This window comes from Liolophura sinensis, chromosome 7 (assembly GCF_032854445.1).
Source record: "Liolophura sinensis isolate JHLJ2023 chromosome 7, CUHK_Ljap_v2, whole genome shotgun sequence".
NCBI classification, from domain to species: domain Eukaryota; kingdom Metazoa; phylum Mollusca; class Polyplacophora; order Chitonida; family Chitonidae; genus Liolophura; species Liolophura sinensis.
The window spans coordinates 13,257,065-13,264,789 of NC_088301.1; positions in this window are offsets into that span (position 1 = coordinate 13,257,065).

Below are 7,725 nucleotides of genomic sequence, written 5' to 3' on the forward strand. Positions count from 1 at the left end.
AACATACCAAATTTAATTATTAAAATTTTGACTTCAGTCTTAGATCGCTTTGTGATCTCGGGGCCTTAAATACAACGGGAGGGAAACAAAACTAATGTAGCAGAAGACAGGAAGGAACCAGTCTGAAGGAAGGAATCAGCTGAGGCGCTGAGCATGTTTGGCCACATAAATCGTTATTGCAAACTTACACAGTTTAAATGCAGGTTTATTTAAAACGCCAATCGTTGATTTACGTGTGCATGCGTTGAAGCTTTGGATTTAGGTTTGCAAATAGCTTTATTTCGTGGGGGACATAGGAGTGCCCGAAGTAAAACTCAGCCCCTCGTCAGGTAACCCACCAAACATCCTGACGTAAAGCCACAGCCTCACCCTACATCACATGTCAACTGCCTGCCAGTGGCGGGGAGCCATCTTTCTAACTGGCTAAGAAAGCCACAGCCTTTTATAATAAATTATTATTTATTTATTTATTTGATTGGTGTTTTACGCCGTACTCAAGAATATTTCACTTATACGACGTCATTATGGTGGGAGAAAATCAGGCAGAGCCTGGAGGAAACCCACGATCAACCACAGGTTGCATGCTGGCAGAGCTTCCAACATACGGCCGGAGAGTAAGCTAGCATGAGTGGATTATTACGTAAAATAAAAGTTAAATAAAATGCTGGGCTGTGAAACATGGGTTTGCATACTAGTGTTTTACCGTAGAGTGATTGCTGTAAACGTGTCACTGTTTACATCGGAAGCAACCATAATGTTTACGTATGAATTTTTGTCTTCAGTCCGCAGCAGGTGTGTGTGAGTAGCATATAGTGAGAGTGAACTACAGCATCGGTTGAAAGAAGCAACGTGTGAGCGTACGGCGGCAATGTCCTTTGGCAATGAATGGCGTCATGGCTTGTATTTGGGACATGCTTCAATCTGGGTTAAATATTGATCCGATTTATTAACATAATAGTACAGCTGTTTATTGCGCTTTTTGTCCCTTTGTAGGTCGAAATATAACATCCAAGTCAAACAATGTTGGAAGGCCAAAAGAAAGGGACAATATGGACAGCGAATACACTGGTCATTATATATTTTCGAGCCGCCGAGCAGGCCTGTGCTAAAAAATCATTGTTCAATTTTTTCGCATTACGATTTTATTCTGTTCAAGAATAAATGATCTACTGCAAAATTCCAAGGTAAAATAAACCATGAATCAATCACTTAATCAAAACCCACGGAAATCGCGGTAGGTATTTTGTCCTGGCACACTGATCTCGTGGCAATATTGGAATGGCCTAGTTATTAGTATTTCCCTCGATCTGAGTCCCAGTGCCTAGATTCGCGAGGCAGCATGGCGGCCAGCAGAGATAGATACCGGCCTATTAGCCTTCTAAGTAGCCATCAAGCCACAATATCAGGATGCGAGCCCTGCATAATGCATGTTTGGATTTTCTGATCCCTTTACTCCGAAACGACGGCTTAGCATTCCAGCTCATTGCATGCAAGATTCTTAATACCGTTCTGTTGTTGCCATGACAACATGCATTTATTGATCTCCAAGCCATGTGCACGAGGGCCTATTTTCTGTTAATACCTGATATGTTCACATTCAAATTTGCATCGTTTACCACAGTGACGTTTTACAAATAGCGCTTAAACGTGACGAGGAATATTTCAGTATAAGTCATCAAGAATTTGAACGGTAATTTCCTGAAAACAGTGGGTTTTCAAAAGGTCAAAGAAAAGGATATGCCCCCAGGAACATCATAGATGCAGCACTGTATCCAGGCTAATTACCATTAGGCATGCTAGAGCGTCAGTGAATGAAATACCCGTTATACTTGAATTCATTAAGGTACAATCCGATGCATTCATGCAGACATTTAACGTGCCACTTGAAAGGTATCTAGATTACTTCAGAATTTCACCTTTATATAATCAGCGTAAATATCTGACAAATTTTATTTCCCAGATATTGCTAGATAGCTACCATGCCTGTCAAATAGAATCTAACCAAGTCTGTTCATGGCTGACATCGTTAATAAGTAATATATAATTATTGCATTATTGTGCTCGAGAATATTTCACTTATTTGACGGTGGCTAGCGTTATGGTGGAAGGTAACCTTCGACCATCCGCAGGTTGATGGTAGGCCCTCTGTACTGCCGGAAAGGAGGCCAGCATGAAATGGACTTGAACCCACAGCGACCGAATTGGTGAGAGATTCCTGGGTTATTGCGCTGTGCTGCAACACTAACTACCTCGGTAACGGAGGCATCTATTGCATTAATTGGAGGCATTTATTGCATTAATCGGAGGCATCTATTGCATGACCTTAGTTGATATTTGTATTAAATAACGTAGCTTAAATAAATCAAGAAAATGGATATCATTGGCTAAGATCGGTGTTAGCTTGGTATATACTGAGAAGGTAGAGGACACTGATCAAAACTAGCGTGGTATGACATGGTCATATATGTTCTACATTGTTCTACACTTAGGACTTCGGTTCTGTGGGGCAAACTTTGTGTAGCATGTTACGTGCTTATGTACATCGTGCTTAAGAATGGCTAAAATTTCTAAATCAGATAAGAGGAGTGGCTTGAGGTAGCGTGTGGTAATGATTGACACTTTGCAATCTTTGCAATATGCAATGCGGTCGCTGTGAGTTCAAGTCCAGCTAATGCTGGGTTCCCCTGCGGTCGTACGTGGGAAGGTCTTCTAGCAACCTGCGGATGCTCATAGGTTTCTCCCGGGCTTTTCCGCCCACCATAATGCTGTCGGATAAGTGCAATATTCTTGAGTACGGCGTAAAACACCTATCAAATAAAATAATATATATGCGAAGCGTGAGATTAGACACGTGTGATTATCCATTTAATATCAGAATGCACATTGGCATGTGCTCGTGTAAAATTTAAGAGAGTAATTAAATCCGTTTAGGGCCTAGTATATCATTATAAAGTGGATTTTTAACTTGATTGAATAAGAGTAAGTTACCTAAAGGGTGAATGGTTCCAATGCTTTGTGATCGTTTTCCGAAGCTTGAAGGAAGGATAGATAATAGTAACAACTATAGCTGAATCGAACATTACTCGTGAATAAAAATAAGACGACGTTTCAAAACTCAAACAAACGAATATCACAATTAAACCCCATGGAATTCTGTGTCTTGGAAACTTGTAGCAGCATCCATTGTCTATGTGAATAGAGAAGCTTCCAGTTGGAATTCTTTTGTGGTTAAAGGTGAAAAAAGTCCTACTGTATCATGTGTTGACATTGATTTGCTGATCACTTACCTCACCGTGTTCCAGAGGCAGAAATGACAGCTCTTTCCTGTACAAACTTTTGAAGTTTACAAACTTTTGTTTTGTTACTAGGCTATTGATACTAACAAACTCTATTCCATCAGTACTTTGCAATGAAATAAGGTTAGAAAGCTGAGCTTTAATCTTTTTAGATCTACATTTATGTGCAAACGGCCAAACTGGCATCGTCGACTGACTGTTGTCACTAAGGTCCCTTGAATCAGGAGACAAAAAATCTCCCTTCAATACCGAGATTGAACCCTCCCTTTATGTACTTTATAGTTGGTATCACGCGTCTTATCACTGAATCACACCCGCCTTCCCAGAACCTCCCATATAATCATGTCCATGCCTTAACAATATAATTTGCGCTTTTCCAGTTTATGTGCATACAATATATACCCTTTCACGATTAAGGAAGTGATGATGTTGAGGCATACTGTATGGTGTTGTGATGAATAATGTAGTTGAGAACTCGCTTGTATCACCATAGTAAACAAGTTCACCAAGTTTATGCCGTGCGTTATTGTAGTAAACACGGTTACAAATTTTAGACCGTGGGTGATTTTAGTGAACACATCTACCAAACTTAAGCCATTTATGATCGTAGTAAACTGGTTTACCAAATTTAGGCCTCGCATGTTCATAGTTGACACGTTTACCAAGCTTAGACCACGAATGGCCATTATAAACACCTTTACCAAGCATAAGCCGTGTGTGACTGTACTAAACACGATTACCAAGCTTGCGCCTTGTGTGAGATTAGTAAACAAATTTACCAAACATAGGCTGTGTGTCACCGTTCTAAACACGATAACCAAGCATAAGCCGTGTGTGACTGTGCTAAACAAGATTACCAGACTTGCGCCTTGTGTGACAGTAGTAAACAAATTTACCAAGCATAGGCTGTGTGTGACCGTACTAAACACGATTACCAAGCATAAGCTGCGTGTGACCGGTCTAAACACGTTTACAAAGCTTACGCCGTGTATGACAGTAATAAACACGTTTACAAAGCACTGTATGACCGTAAAAAATTAGAACGATTACCAAACATAAGCAGTTTGTGACCGTAAGAAGCACGTTTACCAAATTTAGTCCGTGCAAACATGTTTACCAAATTAAGTCCTGGTAAACAAGTTTATCAAATTTAGTCCGTTTAAACAAGTTTACCAAATTTAGTCCGTGTGAACACGCTTACCAATCTTCGGCTGTGTATAATTATAGTAAGCACATTTACCACACTTAGTTTGGTAGTAGCAGTTTAGATAAACCGTGGATAGCACGATTGTCTTTGCGTGCTTCTGGCGTCATGAACCTCCATGTTGGAAGCTGTTGCAATTGTATAATTGGATTTACGTGAGTTTATAAAAAAATTTTCCTGTTCTGCTGACGTTGGCTGGGCTATTACACAAACATCTGTCTGTATGTATGTCAGGACATCGATTTATCCAATCGACTTCACACTTTTCGGGTGTACTGCTGAGGTTACAAGGAAGTGTAGCATCGACTATTTGAACAAATGCGTATTGCGCATACAAATTGGACAAGGTTGACAACGCAAATTAACACTGTACTGCATGGTTTCATTAATTTTTATTTCAAGAAAAATTACCATACTTCCTTTGCGGAAGACGGAGTGACATGACTTTCCATTGAAAACAATGATAAGCCTAGGTGTTCTCCTGAACTTGCGTTTTATTCACCCTTCCTGTCTCGCCTTGTGTGAGATATATCTAGAAACATGCCGATTTCTACGGAACCTGACTCAAGTAGCCTCTAGACTGTCGATATATAGGTCTTGGTACATGAATCACAGGTGGTCGGACAAATGGCGGAATACCGTTGATGATATCAAGGCTCAGCATGTTCCTCATGTCTATCGATTAGCGTATCTGTTACCATATTGACTGAGCAGATCTGCTAGGTCTATATACAAATACTACAGTCCTATACAAACCCGTCGTCAAGCCTACCTCGGCCGGCCGTTCTCTTCCGATCCGAGAAAAGCGAACCTCGGGGTTTGTATTACACACAACATTTTTCCTGTATGTTGTTATCTCTACGAATGTAAATGCATATGTTTCAAATGAGTGAATGTAACATTGCACACCTCCCCAGTTTTTTTACCCTATTATACTAACTCTAGTTTCCTGACACGTCCGTCTGTGCGTATAGTAATGTCGGCAGCCACATGGTGCCGGGTGACGAGTCCGCTAGTCTTGTAAGGGGAATCCCCGTCGACCGGTACATGTAGCCTATGTCCGTCTGACATTTCCGCAAATACCAGTTAGGTTCGTGTAGTAATTTTTAGGGGGTCCGTATAATGTCAGCCTCTGATGTTCCAGGTTATACGGAGTAGGTTAGTAGGGTATTAACTTGGAGCAAATGTACCCGAATTTTCTTACAGACATGCATGCTATAATGGATAAACCTTTCTGGAAGGTAATATATGAAATCAAATTGCTTTAGGTTTCTTAGTAGTATACTGTCTTTGGACGGGTAATTTGATGTCCAAAGATTAGCAGCAATAAAAGATGGCCCTTTTACAAGTTTCAGCGGAAATGCTTCCTTATATTAGCAGCAGTGATGTTTTATTTGCAAACGAATGTAATTTTTAAAAAAATGGCTCATCGGTTACAAGTTGCGACATATGCGCATTTAACAAAAACGCCCTGCTCCTGGTAGCTGTATCTGATTCACATATTCGCAAAAACAAATTCCTTCACATGGGGTAAATCAAAATCCAAATATACGTTAGTACCCGGCAGTCCAACTTCACATTCTGTGATGTATTTTAGGCCGATGCGCAAGCCTAGTTTTCTCGCATTTTCTCGATATATTTTTCTGCGACATTTGGAACTGTAACATATTTAGTTTTGTAAGGAAACATTGCCATGGAAGTCAATGGGTGTATGTACTGCCTGTCATTAAATCACCTGGAAATTCAGTCAACTGGAAACACATTGAGTGTATATACCTTACATTCTAGTATCTCTTATAAAACATTTCAAAATTAAAAAATTATAAAAATTTTCAAAACAAAAAAAATTTTCAAAAATTTCATTGTATATACCTTACACTTTAGTATCTCACATTTAACATTAGCCAAATTTCCATGGTATATACCATACACTTGAGTATCTCACATTTACATTAGCCAAAATTCCATGGTATATACCCTACACTTTAGTATCTCACATTTACATTAACCAAAATTCCATGGTATATACCCTACGCTTTGGCATCTCACATTTAACATTAGCCAAAGTTCCATTCTATATACCCTACACTTTTGTATGTCACATTTAACATTAGCCAGAATTCCATGGTATATAAATTCCTCTTTAGTATCTCATATTAAGCATGAACCAACATTCCATGGTATAAACTTTACACTCTAGTATCTCATATTAAACATGAACCAAAATGCTACTGCTTACCTTACAAGGATGAATTCGTTAGAAAACCTGTTTTACAAATGATCACAGATATGTGATATGAGCGGGACTGAGAGTCCATGAAGAATAGTTTAAGAAAACAGACTGTTTTGTTGAACTGCAACCTGTGTCCACTGAGGTTGTAACAGTTAGATACTTTCGAGTGCAGAAATGAATGGAACTAAATAAAGGGTGTATTATATTTTGTCAGTATTACTAGTCTTTGAATATATCGTTTCCATTAGCCCTGGTAGTGACACACAAAGGCGTAGGGTATGGAAGTAAATATAACTTCACTTGACGGCGTAAAAAAATTATAAATTTTCAAATTGTAAAAGTGTGAAGAAATGTGTGAAAACACATGCCAGTCGATATGAGACTAAATTTAACAATTAGTCAGTAAAGTAGTTTATTTATTTATTTATTTAATCGTTATATTACTTTATTCTTACGATCAATTAATCTTTTACTTGTATGGACATGCTGGCTTCCTCTCCGGCCGTATGTGGGAAGCTCTGCAGCAACCTGCGGATGGTCATGGGTTTCCCCCAGGCTCTGCCCGGTTTCCACCCACCATAATGCTGGCCTCCGTCGTATAAGTGAAATATTCTTGAGTACGGCGTAAAACTCCAATCAAATAAATAAATAAATAAATAACTTGTACGGAAACAGTAAAGTTTCGACATCCTCCCTGGCAATGACGGCTGGTATACGAATATCTGTTTTGACGCATAGATAAATGGTGATGTTTATTCGAGACTGCAATCTGTATGTAGTAAGGTTGTAACAAATTGCCGGAATAGAATGAAACTGAATAAAACAGAACATATATCGTTTACCATTACCCACAATAGTGTGTAGCACACTAAAACTTAATGATGTTAGGAAATAGGTATAGCTTCATTGGACGGAGTAAAATATTTGATTAATTTATTAATGTATTGATAACATCAATAATATTTCGCTTATTTGTATGACAATACTATCTT